Here is a 14663-nt window from a genome sequence, read left to right on the forward strand (position 1 = left end):
AAGTATAATAATTGTTTTCTTTTTTTTTTTAGGAGACAGGGTCTCACTTTTTCGCCCAGGCTAGCTAGAGTACAGTGACACGACCATAGCTTTCTGTAACCACCAACTCCTGGGCTCAAGGAATGAATCCTCCTGCCTTAGCCTCCCAAACAGCTAGGACTACAGGTGTGCACCACCATGACTGGCTAAATAATTTTGTTTTGTAGAGACAGGATTCCTGTATTTGCCCAGGTTGGGTCTCAAATTCCTTCCTCAAGCAATGTTCTTGCCTCGGCCTCCTAAAGTGCCAGTAGTACAGGCATGAGCTACCATGCCTGGCCCATAATATTGTTTAGATAGATTTGCAATCACTGTTTGACCTCTGATATCAAATAATGCCTTCTAGCTTTTTCTATCCTACATATCTATGTATAGAAGACAATGTAGTTGGCTGAGTACCAGACTGTATATAAATCTCCATTTCAATGCAACTATTTGACAGACCTGGAGCAGTTACTATCTGCTGCTAAGGTCTCCACTACAGATGCAAGAAAAACATGTCCTTGCGTTTTTCTGTCTAATTGCGGCAGCTGAGAATGAACAGAGGAATACAGGGTAAAAACAGGAAGACAATACTTGAGACAGGTTGGTCACCAGGCTTGGAGTGCAGTGGCACAAGTGGCTCACTACATCTGCCTCCTGGGCTCAAGCCATCTTCCCACCTCAGCCTCACTAGTTGCTGGGACTACTGGCATACACCCTTATGTCCACCTAATTTTTGTAGAGAACTGGTCTCATTTCTTTGTCCAAACTGGTCTCAAAGATCTGCCCACTTCAGCCTCCTGGCATACACCCTTATGCCCACCTAATTTTTGTAGAGAACTGGTCTCGTTTCTTTGTCCAAACTGAGCTCAAGATCTGCCCACTTGGGCCTCCTAAAGTGCAAGCCCAGCCTGGGAGGAGAAATAGTCCCTACGACCCTTACCTCACTGATTACATTTGTTAAAGGCTAAAAGCAAGCCAGTGACTCTGGTCTGCTTGAACATGTCAATCTAGTGATTGAGCAATCTGGAGTTTGTCCTAGTGTCCAAAATCTGAGCACACACTAATTGTGTGAACATCCCCCAAACCCCTGTGATTTGAAATACATATTGGGAACTTCAAACTTTAAAAAAAAAAAAAAAAAAACCTCCATTTCAAGACTAGCTTGTCTCTTTAATCCCTGCTCACTACTATTACAGGAAATTTTCTCTGGAATAAAGTCTTTCAATCTTACAGAAACCAAAAGATCACAGGAAAAAAAAAATAACATTAGAAGTACTAAGCTGTCTTTCTCAGAGCTTCCCCCCTCCCTCATTAACATTTCTCAAAGAGAAAAACACTGTGATGCTCCTCTCACAGATCATTCATGAAGTTACTAACTGAGCTGGGACCAGACAGACTTCATCAACTGGGCACAAAGCCACTCACCATTACCCTTTGTTTAAAGTCTCAACAGCCATTCAACCCACATTATTGTGTTCCACTCAAGCCCATTTTTAAGAGAAAACAATCAGGAAACTAAAACAAATGCCACTTAACTAGAAATGAAGAAAAGACTGAATCCATATGCCTCACAAACAAAAATTCTCTAAAACTGATGGCTCACTTTAAGATTCCTATCTGAAATAGCAGTATTATTTTTAACAAGCTTGTATTCCTTAAAAAAATTATAAACAAATAATCATAAAAAACTTGTTAAAAAACAAACTCATAATCTTGATCTGGCAAAGCATTCTAAACAGCAAATGCAAATACACACACTGAAGAAGGAACCAAGACCTTCAGCAGCCTTTTGCCTAGGGCTGGGGAGGGTACTGGGGGGAAAAAGAGTACTCTCCCCAAGAGCCATGATCCCCGACAGGACTATTCTAAATTTCAAATGAATTTTAGAAGTGCTGTGCAGAGCTCTGTACTAAGTTCAACTCAAAGTTCTTTTGGCTGTAAATAACAGAAAGCTTACACAAAAACTAGAATTAACTGAAAGGGTACCAGAGCATCTCAAGAACTCCAAACAGGCCTACACATGGAAAGTCTTAACGCATCCAGATTTCTATTCCGCATGTGGATGGCTGCCCTCTTCCCAGAGCTGCATTTCTCATGTACACTTCTTTCTAGATGAAATCTACTTACTTCTCCCTCCCTACAGAATGCCCTTCATTGCATCCACATGTACGAACGAGCCTGAACTTGGGTGCATACCAGCATCTGAGTTTTTTTAATTTTTATTTTTTATGATTCAGTCCCTGTAGAGACTGCCAAAAATGGCCAACGCCGACTATATTTCAGGTCATCATGGTGGGGTATTGAAAAAAGTTCTTAATAAGCAATAATCATATCAGATAAACCTCATTGGCTACAATACTGCCACTGCGTAAAGCTCAGCACCTGAGTTTATGTCCTGAGTTCTCCGAATGTAGGTGACTGTATCCTAAAGACTTGAATCTCAGTTGCAATCTCAAATTCCTAGGATAAACTGATCTGCCCAGCTTGGGCCAGGTGTCCACCTCTGGTGCAATAAGATATTACAAGAGGGGCTAGGTCACAGAGTATAATTAGAGTAGGGACTATGTGCCTGAAGCACTGCCCTAAAAGTATATGCAATACACTAAGCAGTATGGCAGTTTCCATCCTCAAAAAGCTTACAATCTTGCTGAAATAATAAAATATATCAATAAAATACTAAATCAGGTACAGGAATGAATGGACAGGAAAAGCCTCAAGAAAAAGGTTAGCTGTGCACCAAATGATAGAAAGTGAATCATGTGCAGGGAGGGGCTGAAGAACATTCCTAAGCACAAAATGTGATGTCTGCTCCTCTTGCTCTAGCCATCTAAGAAATACGGACCTAAGGAATAAATAATCTTTTACCACATAAACAGCTTCCAGTAAAATATCCTCGTTGAAAGCCTGCTATAAGGCTTAAAATGACTTTGAACACAAAGCAGTACTGCTTCATCATGCAGTAATCACCCACTAGCTGACAAATGTCAAATAGTTAGGCATTTTCAAGCTGTCACCACCACCCTGACTTCCTTTCACTCCCTAGCCCCCACAAGACTCTTGCTCAGAGAGCACTCAAAATCAGGCAAGCGGGCCAGGCGCGGTGGCTGCCACCTGTAATCCCAGCACTTTTAGAGGCTGAGGTGGGTGGATCACAAGGTCAGGAATTCAAGACCAGCCTGGCGAACATGGTGAGACCCCCCCATCCCTACTAAAAATACAAATATTAGTCGAGTGTGGTGGCAGGCGCCTGTAATCCCAGCTACTCGGGAGGCTGAGGCAGAGAACTGCTTGAACGTAGGAGGCAGAGGCTGCAATGAGCCAAGACTGCACCACTGCACTCCAGCCTGGGCAAGAGTGAGGCTCTGACTCAAAAAAAAAAAAGGAATCAGGCAAGCAGCCAATAAATGGCACAAGTGTTTCTCATTGAAAATATCCCACCAATCTAGCATGGTAAGTTAGCAGCAGCAGCAGCATCACCCAGACAGACAGAATTCATTCAGGAAAGAAACACTAGCTGAGCTATGTATGTGACTGCAGCGTGAGGGAAGGGGACTGGAGCAGAAATGTATAATGTTTCCCATACACAAAAGCTGGAAGTACAAAGAAACTAGAAGAAGCCTACAGTAAATTATCTGTACAAAATAGAAATTAATAAAAACAGATGTCCAAATAATACTGGGTTAAAAAAGACAGTTTATTCACAGAAGACTATTAGTTACCCCACATTATCACCAACATCACACATATTCACATCCTGCAAGTTTACCTCAATCTCACAGGAAACAAAGAGGTAAAAGAACAGAGAGAAAGTGGTGACACTTATTTTACTTTGCTGAAGAGTAGCAATGTTACTATGAAAATGGAAACCACTTGGCTGGACACAGGTTCACGCTTGTAATCCCAGCACTTTGAGAGGCCAAGGCAGGTGGATCACCGGAGGTCAGGAGTTCTAGGAGTTCTAAACCAGCATGGCCAACACAGTGAAACCCCTTTCTACTAAAAGTACAAAAATTAGCCAGGCGTGGTGGTGACACCTGTAATCCCAGCTACTCAGGAGGCTGAGGCAGGAGAACTGCTTCAACCCAGGAGGCAAAGGCTGCAGCGAGGTGAGATGGTACCACTGAACTCCAGCTGGGTGACAAGAGCAAAATTCCGTGTCAAAATAAATAAATAAATAAAACCAGGCCAGTCATGGTGGCTCACGCCTGTGATCCTAGCACTTTGGGAGGCCGAGGTGGGCAGATCACCTAAGTCAGGAGTTTGAGACCAGCCTGGCTAACATGGTAAAATTGCGTTTCCTCCAGCCTGGCTAACATGGTAAAATTGCGTTTCTATCTATTAAAAATACAAAAAAAATTAGCCAGGCGGTATGACACGTGCCTATAATCCCAGCTACTCGGGAGGCTGAGGCAAGAGTATTGCTTAAACCCAGGAGGTAGAGGCTGCAGTGAGCTGAGATCACACCATTGCACTCCAGCTGGGACAACAAGAGCCAAACTCCATCTCAAAGAAAACTATAATAAATAAAGCCGTATCTGCATCTATGAACATATCTAAAAAAAAGGTGCACATCAAATTCAATTGAGATCCATCATGTATCAATGCAATCATTAAACCAGAACTCATCATTCTTGTTGATATTTGCTCCTGTTGATGATGTTGTTTTTTGTTTTTTTGTTTTTTTTTTTTTGAGACAGAGTCTCGCTCTGTTGCCAGGCACCAGGCTGGAGTGCAGCAGCGCGATCTGGGCTCACTGCAACCTCCGCCTCCCAGGTTCAAGCAATTATCCTGCCTCGGACTCCCAAGTAGCTGGGACTACAGGCACGTGCCACCACACCCAGCTAATCTTTGTATTTTTTAATAGAGATGGGTTTTACCATGTTGGCCAGGATGGTCTCGACCTCCTGACCTTGTGATCCACCCGCCTCGGCCTCCCAAAGTGCTGGGATTACAGGCATAAGCCATCATGCCCAGTTGATATTTTTTTTTTTTTTCTTTTTGAGATAGGGCTTCTCTGTTGCACCGGCTGCACTGGCGTGATCTTGGCTTACTACAACCTCCACTTCCTGGGTTCAAGCCATTCTTGTGCATCACCCACTTAGGGAGCTGGAACTACAGGCACGCATCACCATATCTAGCTAATTTTTTGTATTTTTAGTAGAGACAGGATTTCAGCATGTTGGCTAGGCTAGTCTCAAACTTCTGGCCTCATGTGATCCATGACTTGCACGACATGCACAGCCCTGTTGATAAAGCTGAGCACGGTGGCTCATGCCTGTAATCCCAACACTTTGGGAGGCCAAGGCAGGAGGATCACTTGAGGACAGGAGTTCGAGGCCAAGAGAGATCCCATCACTACAAAAGCTACAAAAATTAGCCCGTATGTAGTGGTGTGTACCTGTAGTCCCAGCTACTGGGAAAGCTGAGGCTGGAGGATCACTTGAGCCAAGGAATTCCAGGCTGTAATTGCACCACTACACGCAAGTCTGGGCAACAAAGAGAGATCCTGTCTCTATTGGAAAAGAAGGCCAGGCATGGTGGCTCATGCCTGTAATCCCAGCACTTAGGGAGGCTGAGGCGGGAGGACTGCTGGAGGCCAGGGCGTCAAGACCAGCCTGGGCAACAGAGTGGGACCCCATCTCTATAAAAAAAAAATAAAATTAGCCAAGTGTGGTGTTGTGCACCCATAGTCCCAGCTACTTGGGAAGGTGAGGTAGAGAAGGATCACTTGAGCCTGGGAGACTGAGGCTGCAGTGAGCCACGATCATACCACTGCCCTCCAGCCTGAGTGACAAAATGAGACCTTGTCTCAGAAAACAACAACCAAAAAAAGCCCAAAACTTTACAAATCCAGAACTTGATGAAGTGTAAAATAAACAAATATATACTTGGGGCCTCCACAGCACAGCAGAGGTTAAAAAATAACTAGAATTCCATAAGGAAACCTCCATTTTAAAAAGATTCTAAGCCAATTCTATGACAAGGCCAAAGTTGCTTTACAAAGGTCTCATCAAGGAAACCGTCTTCAAGGCAGGCATGGTGATGGTATGCTTCTGTAATTAATCCCAACTATTCAGGAAGCTGACGCAGGAGGATTGCTTGAGTCCAGGAGTTTGCACCAGTCTGGACTACAGAGCAGACCCATGGACCGCCATCCCAACCCCATCTCTTTTAAAAAAAAAAAAAAAGAAGAAGAAAAAAAAAAAAAGAATGAAAACTGTTTTCAGCAAATAAGGACTCTTGATACAATATAGTTTACAAAGCAAATAGCTAAAACTGATTAAGTCTTAAATCTGTATTACAACTCTAAATATCAGAGCCCTCCTCTCTACTCAACTCTAGTCACTTTAAACTATAGAGAGACCAAAGTGTCCCCTATTACAAATCCAATATATTCATTTGTAATTTTCAGTTTTCTTTGAACACAGAAGCCTTCTTTACATAAAGTAGGGACAGTGAACATAAATCTAGGAAACCGTATTACCCAAGTATTCCACAAGGAACAATGCCCTGTTTAGCAAAGCATTTCAGACACATACATCTTCTCCCTTAAGCCATAACAAACACAAGAAAATGCAAAACAAAATGCACTTATAGGGCCAGGCGCGGTGGCTCAAGCCTGTAATCCCAGCACTTTGGGAGGCTGAGGCAGGTGGATCACGAGGTCAAGAGATCGAGACCATCCTGGTCAACATGGTGAAACCCCGTCTCTACTAAGAATACAAAAAATTAGCTGGGCATGGTGGTACGTGCCTGTAATCCCAGCTACTCAGGAGGCTGAGTCAGGAGAATTGCCTGAACCCAGGAGGCGGAGGTTGCGGTGAGCCCAGATCGCACCATTGCATTCCAACCTGGGTAACAAGAGCGAAACTCTGTCTCAAAAAAAAAAAAAAAAGCACTTATAAGAGGACACAGCTGGGCGCGGTGGCCCACGCCTATAATCCCAGCACTCTGGGAGGCCGAGGCGGGTGGATCATGAGGTCAAGAGATGGAGACCATCCTGGTCAACAAGGTAAAACCCCGTCTCTACTAAAAATACAAAAATCAGCTGGACATAGTGGTGCACGCCTGTAGTCCCAGCTACTCGGGAGGCTGAGGCAGAATTGCTTGAACCCAGGAGGCGGAGGTTGCGGTGAGCGAGATCGTGCCATTGCACTCCAGTCTGGGTAACAACAGCAAAACTCCGTCTCAAAAAAAAAAAAAAAAAAGAGAAAACAAAAGGAACACAGACATAGCAGCTGCTGCTCATCTATGTATAACATATTTTACCTGTGTTATTTATTTCACTTGGCTGAAATGCATTACTGATCCAAGAGACAAGTGATATGCCAATTTTTATAAATGGAAAAAGAAATAGCATTATCAATACTGTATCAGGCACTGTTCAGTGCCTAGCATAAGTTACCTCAATTAATCCTCACATTAACTATTCTGAGTTTATGTCTTTTTTTTTTTTTTTTTTTTGAGACGGAGTTTCGCTGTTGTTACCCAGACTGGAGTGCAATGGCAAGATCTCCGCTCACCGCAACCTCCACCTTCTGGGTTCATGCAATTCTCCTGCCTCAGCCTCCCGAGTAGCTGGGATTACAGGCACGCACCACCATGTCCACCTAATTTTTTTTGTATTTGTAGTAGAGATGGGGTTTCATCTTGTTGACCGGGATGGTCTCGATCTCTTGACCTCGTGATCCACCCGCCTCGGCCTCCCAAAGTGCTGGGATTATAGGCATGAGCCATGCGCCCTGCCTGATGTCTCCTTTTTAAAGACAGGAAAACAGGCCCAGAAATGTTAAGTGGTGGTAGCCTAAACCCACTGTTCCAAACTGTCACAGCTATCCTTCCCAGGCTGTGCTTATAAAGCCCATTCAAGTCACATCATTCTTTCAAACCATTTCCTGGTGTTTTTGTTGTTGTTGTTGTTGTTTGTTGTGTTTTGAGATACAGTCTTGCTCTGTCACCCCAGCTGGTGTGAAGTGGCAGGATCTCAGCTCACTGCAACCTCCACCTCACAGATTCAAGCTATTCTCCTGCCTTAGCCTCCCAAGAAGCCGGGACTACAGGCGGAATTTTTTTGTATTTTTAGTAAAGATGAGGTTTCACCTTGTTAGCCAGGATGGTCTCGATCTCCTGACCTCATGATCCACCTGCCTCAGCCTCCTGAAGTGCTGGGATTACAGGCATGAGCCACTGCGCCTGGCCAATTCTCCAGATTTTAATCAAAATTTTCTTATTTCTATTATACTTGCCTTTTCACCATTTCAGCATACTGTAACTACAATATATGTGTTCTGGTAACTATAGGATTATATTAATAGCAAACCACTAGGATCTGGTAGACATTCCACTCAGCAAAGCTACAGAAAGTTAATTCCTGGTTCAAATTTTATTTCTGAAATACTTGAACTTCCATGATATATTCTATTTATATTACCAAAAATTATCAAGAATGGCTGGGCACAGTGGCTCATGCCTGTAATTCCAGCACTTTGGGAGGCTGAGGCAGGCAAATCACCTGAGGTCAGGAGTTAGAGACCAGCCTGACCAACAAGGTGAAACCCCATCTCTACTAAGAATACAAAATTAGCTGGGTGTTGGGGCGCATGCCAATAATCCCAGCTACTCAGGAGGCTGAGGCTAGACAGGAGGAAAATCACTTGAACCCAGGAGGCGGAGGCTGCAGTGAGCTGAGATCTCGCCATCACACTCCAGTCTGGGCAACAAGAGCAAAACTCAGTCTCAAAAAAAAAAAAAAAATCAAGAATCAAAGAATAGGCCAGGTGCAGTGGCTCATGCCTGTAATCACAACACTTCGGAAGGCCCAGGCAGGAGGATCACCTAAGCCCAGGAGTTCAAGACCAGCCTGGGCAACATAGTGAGACCCGTATCTCCAAAAAATATAAAATTAGCCAGGCATGATGGTGCATGCCTCTGATCCCAGCTACTTGGGAGGCTGAGGTGGGAGGATCACCTGAGTCTGAGAGAGCCACAGAGAGCTGAGATCTCACCACTGCATTCCAGCCTGTGTGACAGAGCAAGAATCTCTCAGGAAAAAAAAAAGTCTTATGTGTTAAATACTGTGAAGGCAGTATACCTCTTTAAAGCAATTGAAGAACTTCCTGGTCAAAACTTTCATGCCCAAGGACTAATATTAAACTTCTAGAGTTTAATATTACTACTGGAGAGTAGTAGTATTACATATTATATAGTAATACTAATACTAAAGAGTAATATTAATACTGGAAAGAAAGAAAACGGAGAGGGTAGGTTCTAAAAGCAAAGAGAGGAAAAACAGATAATCAAGCAGACCAAAATCAGTTATGAATCTCCAAGAAGACAAGTAAAAGCTTATCTTTTTTTTTTTTTTAAGAAAGAGTATCGCACTGTTACCCAAGCTGGAGTCCAGTGGCGTGATCACGGCTCACTTCAGCTTCAACCTCCTAGGCTCAAGCAATTCTCCCGCCTCAGCCTCCCAACTAGCTGGGACTATGACATGTGCCACCACAACCACTTTTTTAATTTTTTTTCTACAGACAGAGTCCTGGTACGTTGCCCAGTTGGGTCTTGAACTCCTAGGCTCAAGCGATCCTACCACCTCAGCTTCCCCAAGTGCTGGGATTACAAGCATGAGCCACTATGACCAGCCTACATTTTGATGTGTCTATCCCCTCATCTTTTTAAAAAATAATCCTTCTTCATCTTTTTTTTTTTTTTTGAGAGGCAGAGTCCCACTATGTTGTTCCAAGATACTCTTGAACCCCTAAGCCCAAGGTGATTCTCGCACCTTGGCAAGTATCTGCAATTATTATAGACCCAAGCCACTGGGCCTGGTTTTTTGTTTGTTTTTTTGTTTAGACCGTCTCACTCTGTTGCCCAGGCTGAAGTGAGCCAGATTCTGGCTCACTGCAACTTCTGCCTCCTGGGTTCAAGCAATTCTCCTGCCTTAACCTCCCAAGTAGTTGGGATTACAGGTGCTCACGACCATGCCCATCTAATTTTTTTTAATTTTTTCTATAAACAGGGTTTCTCCATGTTGTCCAGGCTGGTCTCAAACTCCTGACCTCAGGTAATCCGTGCTCTTCAGTCTCCCAAAGTGCTGAGATCACACCTGGCTGGGCTAATTTTTATATTTTTATCAGAGATGGGGGTTTCATCATGCTGGCCAAGCTGGTCTCAAAACTCCTGACCTCAGGTGACCCACCTGCCTCGACCTCCCGAAGCGCTGGGATTACAAGTCCGAACCACCACACCCGGCCAAGATAAGCTTTTAAAGCCGGGCCCAAGGGCGCAATCTCACTGCTGCCTCGACCTCCAGGGCTTAAGCAATCTGTTCACCTCAGCCTCCTGAGTAGCTAAGACTACAGGTGCACACCAACACACCTGGTAATTTTTGTATTTTTTGTAGAGATGAGGTCTAGCTATGTTGCCCAGGCTGGTCTCAAACTCCTAAGCTCACTATTGTTACTCTATAGACTTTTTCGAGTTTAAAGAATTTGAAGATGTCATAAAGGCTAGGAGCAAGAGATGGTGAAATGTACCAGAGTTTATCGATACAGAACAGGCTCCTCTAGAGGGATATAAAGCACTGCCAATTCCTTTCAGTTTTAAGCAATCTGCCTGCCTCAGTCTCCCAAAGTGCTGGGATTACAGGTATGCACCATCATGCCCAACCTCTATCATATATATATAAATTTTTTAAGGGAGAAAAATAGGAGAAAGGCCTTTCATGCAACTCACAGATACTCTCAGTAAGTTTCTTCATGCTAGAACAAACTGGGAGACCTATGAGTATCTTTGAAATGTTCGTACCTGAAAGTATTATTTATTTATTCTAACTAGGCCATTAATGACAGATGTACAAATTTATCTGTGCACAACACGGAATACCTAGAAACTGGTTCACCTCTCTAACAAAGCCATTCATATATTATAGCTATAAAGCAAAGACAAAAACTTGTCAATTCTTGTTCTCTTCATGTGATACTTTTCAGTACACATTTTTTTAAAATGTTGTACATTCAAAGAGAGGAAATCGGACTAGATTCGAAATTTAAAATGTTATAAACAGGGAGTTGCATTATTGTTATAGACTACTTTATACATGCTGACATGTTTTTTGTTGTTGTTGTTGTTGTTTTGAGAGAGTTTCGCTGTCACCCAACCTGTAGTGCACTGGCATGATCTCGGCTCACTGCAACCTCTGCTCCCAGGTTCAAGCAATTCTCCTGCCTCAGCCTCCCGATTAACTAGGACTATAGGCTAATTTTTGTATTTTTAGTAGAGATGGGGTTTCGCCATATTGACCAGAAGAGGTGGCTCATGCCTGTATTCCCAGCTACCTGGGAGGGCAGAGGTTGCAATGAGCTGAGATCATGCCACTGCACTCCAGCCTGAGCCACAAGAGCAAGACTCCATCTCAAAAACAAAAAAGGAAATTAGTCCTGATACACACTATAACGTGATGCATCGACCTTGAAAACAACATGGTAAGCAAAATTAGCCAGACACAAAAAGCCAAGTATTCTACAGCATATGAAAAGGATGGACAAGATAAAGATCTAACATTGAAAATCATCTCTGAGTGGTGGCACTATGGGTAAGTTTCTTCCTTTTCTGACTTATCTGTATTTTTTATAACGAATCTGTAGCTTCTGTAGTAAAAAAAAATAATGGAAATCTTTAGAAAAATAAATCATTTTGGCTAAAAACTTCACTGCCTATTACATCACGGGTATTTCACCATGTTACTGAAGCTGAACTGATACCATGTGAGACAGATGCTGTTTCTTTCATCCTGCAGGTGAGAATAAACTGAGGAGAACAGTTGAGTGACTTGCCAAAGTTGTATAACTAGTAAATGACAAAGCAAGAATTACGATTCAGGCCTAGTTCTAACTTCGAGTCAGGATCCTTTCCCATTTCATTACAACTCAAAGACTGCAATATTACTCATGATATAGTTTAAAAAAATAATAACCTTGGGCAAGTAAGTCACTTAAAAAGTGAAGGGGTTCAAGAAAAGATATTCCAACTCTAACAGCCTCTCTTGCTTCTGCATCTTAAATCTAGAACACATTCCATTTTGTGGAAACAGATTCCAATCAAAAGAAAACCCTGCGTTTTCTTTAAAGGGGACAGAATGAATGGTTGAAGAGAAGTTGAGGCCTATGCTCTGGGCCAAAGGCCATTCTTAATGGAAACAGGTGGTGGATTGTCATGAGGAAAGAACCGCTAGGGGAACCATGATCTTCCTGGTTAAAGCAACAGCTGAAAGCTCCAGCTTTGCTTTACCAACAGCGCTGCTTCAATCTTGGCTAACTCATGATCAGAAACCACATACTAGGTAAGTAAAGCTAGACGAAAGAAGAAAATCACCGTAGCAACAGTTTGTGCATGCTATTGTAACTCTGTAATTTTCTGAGTGGACTCATTAATGCTAAAACAGAAAGGTTGATTTCTAAATGGAGACGCCTTCATTCTCACCAAGGATGAATGGGGAAGCTGAAACTTCCATAGCACTCGGAGAAAAGCTACACTTGTGGGAAAGGGGAAAGCATCCAATTAAAGCCTTCCCAATTCACGGAGAATCAAAGACAGTGAAAAGACCTTTAAAAGATGAAGTCCCAGCCGGACGCCAGTACTTCGGAAGGTAGAGACGGGCGGATCACCTGAGGTCAGGAGTTTGAGACCAGCCTGACCAACATGGAGAAACCCCTGTTTCTACCAAAAATACAAAAATGTTCCAGCTACTCGGGAGGCTGAGGCAGGAGAATCGCTTGAACCCAGGAGGCGGAGGCTGCGGTGAGCCGAAATGGAGCCATTGCACTCCAGCCTGGGCAACAAGAGCGAAACTCCGCCTCAAAAGAAAAAAAAAAAAAAGGTGAAGTTCCTGTAAAAGATACATTGGGTATTTGTAACCTCTTACAATGTACACATTATAAAGTATTTCATGCTCTTTAAAACTGTTATACAGCCTTTTTGCTCGAAGGTAATAAACCTACAGCATTAACTCTCCTGGCGAGAAAGATTCTATTTTGTGGAAACAAATTCCGACCAAAATCTCACCACATTCCCCTCAACTATGGGTATGAGCCTGAACCAGTAAGAAGCTCCTTGGAGCATGTGCAATGGTCTCGGAGAATTAAAACAACATCCTGCCCGGAGGACCACAACCAAGACACCACTGGCTTTAAATTCAAAGCCTACACCACCGGCTTTAAATTCAAAGCCTGGTCCCTAGCGAAGAAAGCGCTTAATGTGCTCCCCGCGCTTCCCGGTGCGAGATTCCTGCCCAACAACTAGGCCACGACTGGGTGAGCACCTGATGCGGGGGGAGGGCGAGCCAAGGCCTTAGCGGATCTGGAGCGAGTAACGAGGGGCTCTCGAAGCTCCGGAAAAGCGCTGCCTTCTACAGGCAGGGGCCCTTCGGCACCCCCAGGGTGGACACCAAGAACACGTGAGGCGACAGGGGCAGAGATGAGGTATCCCGGGCAGGTAGCCTGGGTCCAGCACCGCAGCCAAAAAGAAGAGGGAAAAGACGGTGGCCCTGGGCAAGACACAAGGCCTCTGAGCTCAGAGGGTGAAGGTAAAGGGCGCGGGGAAGGAAGCCAGGCCACGAGGAGGGCGGGTCTCCCTGAGCGCTGAGGCACGCGCCAGGCAAGCGCGACAGGACCCGGGGACCCCGGGACCCCGACATGCGGGAGGAGATCGCAGCCCTGCCCCGGGGCGCAGGGAACAAGGAGCGGCCGCGCCAGGCGAGCGCTGTGACCCGCGGCCTCCAGAACCGGACCCGCCCCGTGGCGCCTCCCTCTTGCCTTCTTTCCCTCCCTCCCTCCTTCCCGCGGCCCGTTATCCTGCGGCCGCAGCACTCACCAGCGGCTGCACCTGAGCCCGCCGCTACCTCAGCTGCTGCCTGAGCCTCCGCAGCCGCCGCCTCGCTGCTGAGGCTGAGTCCCCGGGGAGCCTCCGCGTCCCGCCGCCGCTGCCGTCGCTGCCGCCAGAGCAGAACACCCCAAAATGGCGGCACTTCCGGCACCTACCACCGGCGGGGAGGGCCGAAGAGGAGGGGGAGCTCGGCTAGGGGGAACGTATCACCGCGGCGCCGCCCGCAGCGTAGATGCGAGCGGAACGCGGCGTAGGGGCGGGCCGAGCGCCGGACGCTGCAGCGCCCCCTCGGGCTGGGGAGTGGAGGAGCAGCCGCGCCTAAGCCCCTGGGGCCGCGGGCGGAGCCCTCAGCGGTGGGAGCTGCGGGGGCGCATCTCTTTGTCTTCTAGCCCTACTGGAGGGAAGAGAAGGGCCTGGGATTCCGAAGTTCTCGACTCCGCCCACCGCACTCACAGGAGCTCTAGATGACCCTGGTCGGCAAGGAGGCACCCCTACTGGGCACTGAATATGAGCATAATAAGATATTTGTTGAATAAATGGATGAGTGAAGGAGTGAATGGTGCTCGGCCAGCGCCGGACACATGGCACGCCCCTTTTTGCCCAGCAGACAAGCAACAGCATCCAGGCCTTCCTTCTTTGCTGGGATGTGGATATGTGTGTTGCAAGTTCAGGGAGAGCCTTTTAGCAAGATAATCAGTGTGAAGGCACAATCTGGCAACGATCACTGCGACACCAGGAAGTTCACAAGGATTCTATTA

The 14663-nt window shown here is 45.3% G+C and overlaps 1 protein-coding gene and 2 non-coding genes across 52 annotated transcripts in view; 1 reads left to right on the plus strand and 2 right to left on the minus strand.

Moving 5' to 3' along the window:
• The window catches only part of CELF1 (CUGBP Elav-like family member 1), an 86218-nt gene extending 72189 nt beyond the window's left edge, over positions 1-14029 (minus strand). For all 50 annotated transcript variants that reach the window (XM_078341042.1, XM_078341043.1, XM_078341041.1 and 47 more), the window contains exon 1: positions 13894-14029. The gene's annotated coding sequence lies outside the window, so the exon portion shown is untranslated. The remainder of the gene's footprint in view (positions 1-13893) is intronic.
• LOC118145998 (small nucleolar RNA SNORA31) lies at positions 465-595 on the plus strand. Its single transcript, XR_004731468.1, has one exon. It is a non-coding gene; the product is annotated as a small nucleolar RNA SNORA31 (small nucleolar RNA).
• Positions 2262-2400, minus strand: LOC118145871 (U4 spliceosomal RNA). The gene has a single exon (XR_004731361.3). It is a non-coding gene; the product is annotated as a U4 spliceosomal RNA (small nuclear RNA).
• Positions 14030-14663: the final 634 nt, after the last annotated feature.

This window comes from Callithrix jacchus, chromosome 10 (assembly GCF_049354715.1).
Source record: "Callithrix jacchus isolate 240 chromosome 10, calJac240_pri, whole genome shotgun sequence".
In the NCBI taxonomy this organism is placed as follows: Eukaryota; Metazoa; Chordata; class Mammalia; order Primates; family Cebidae; genus Callithrix; species Callithrix jacchus.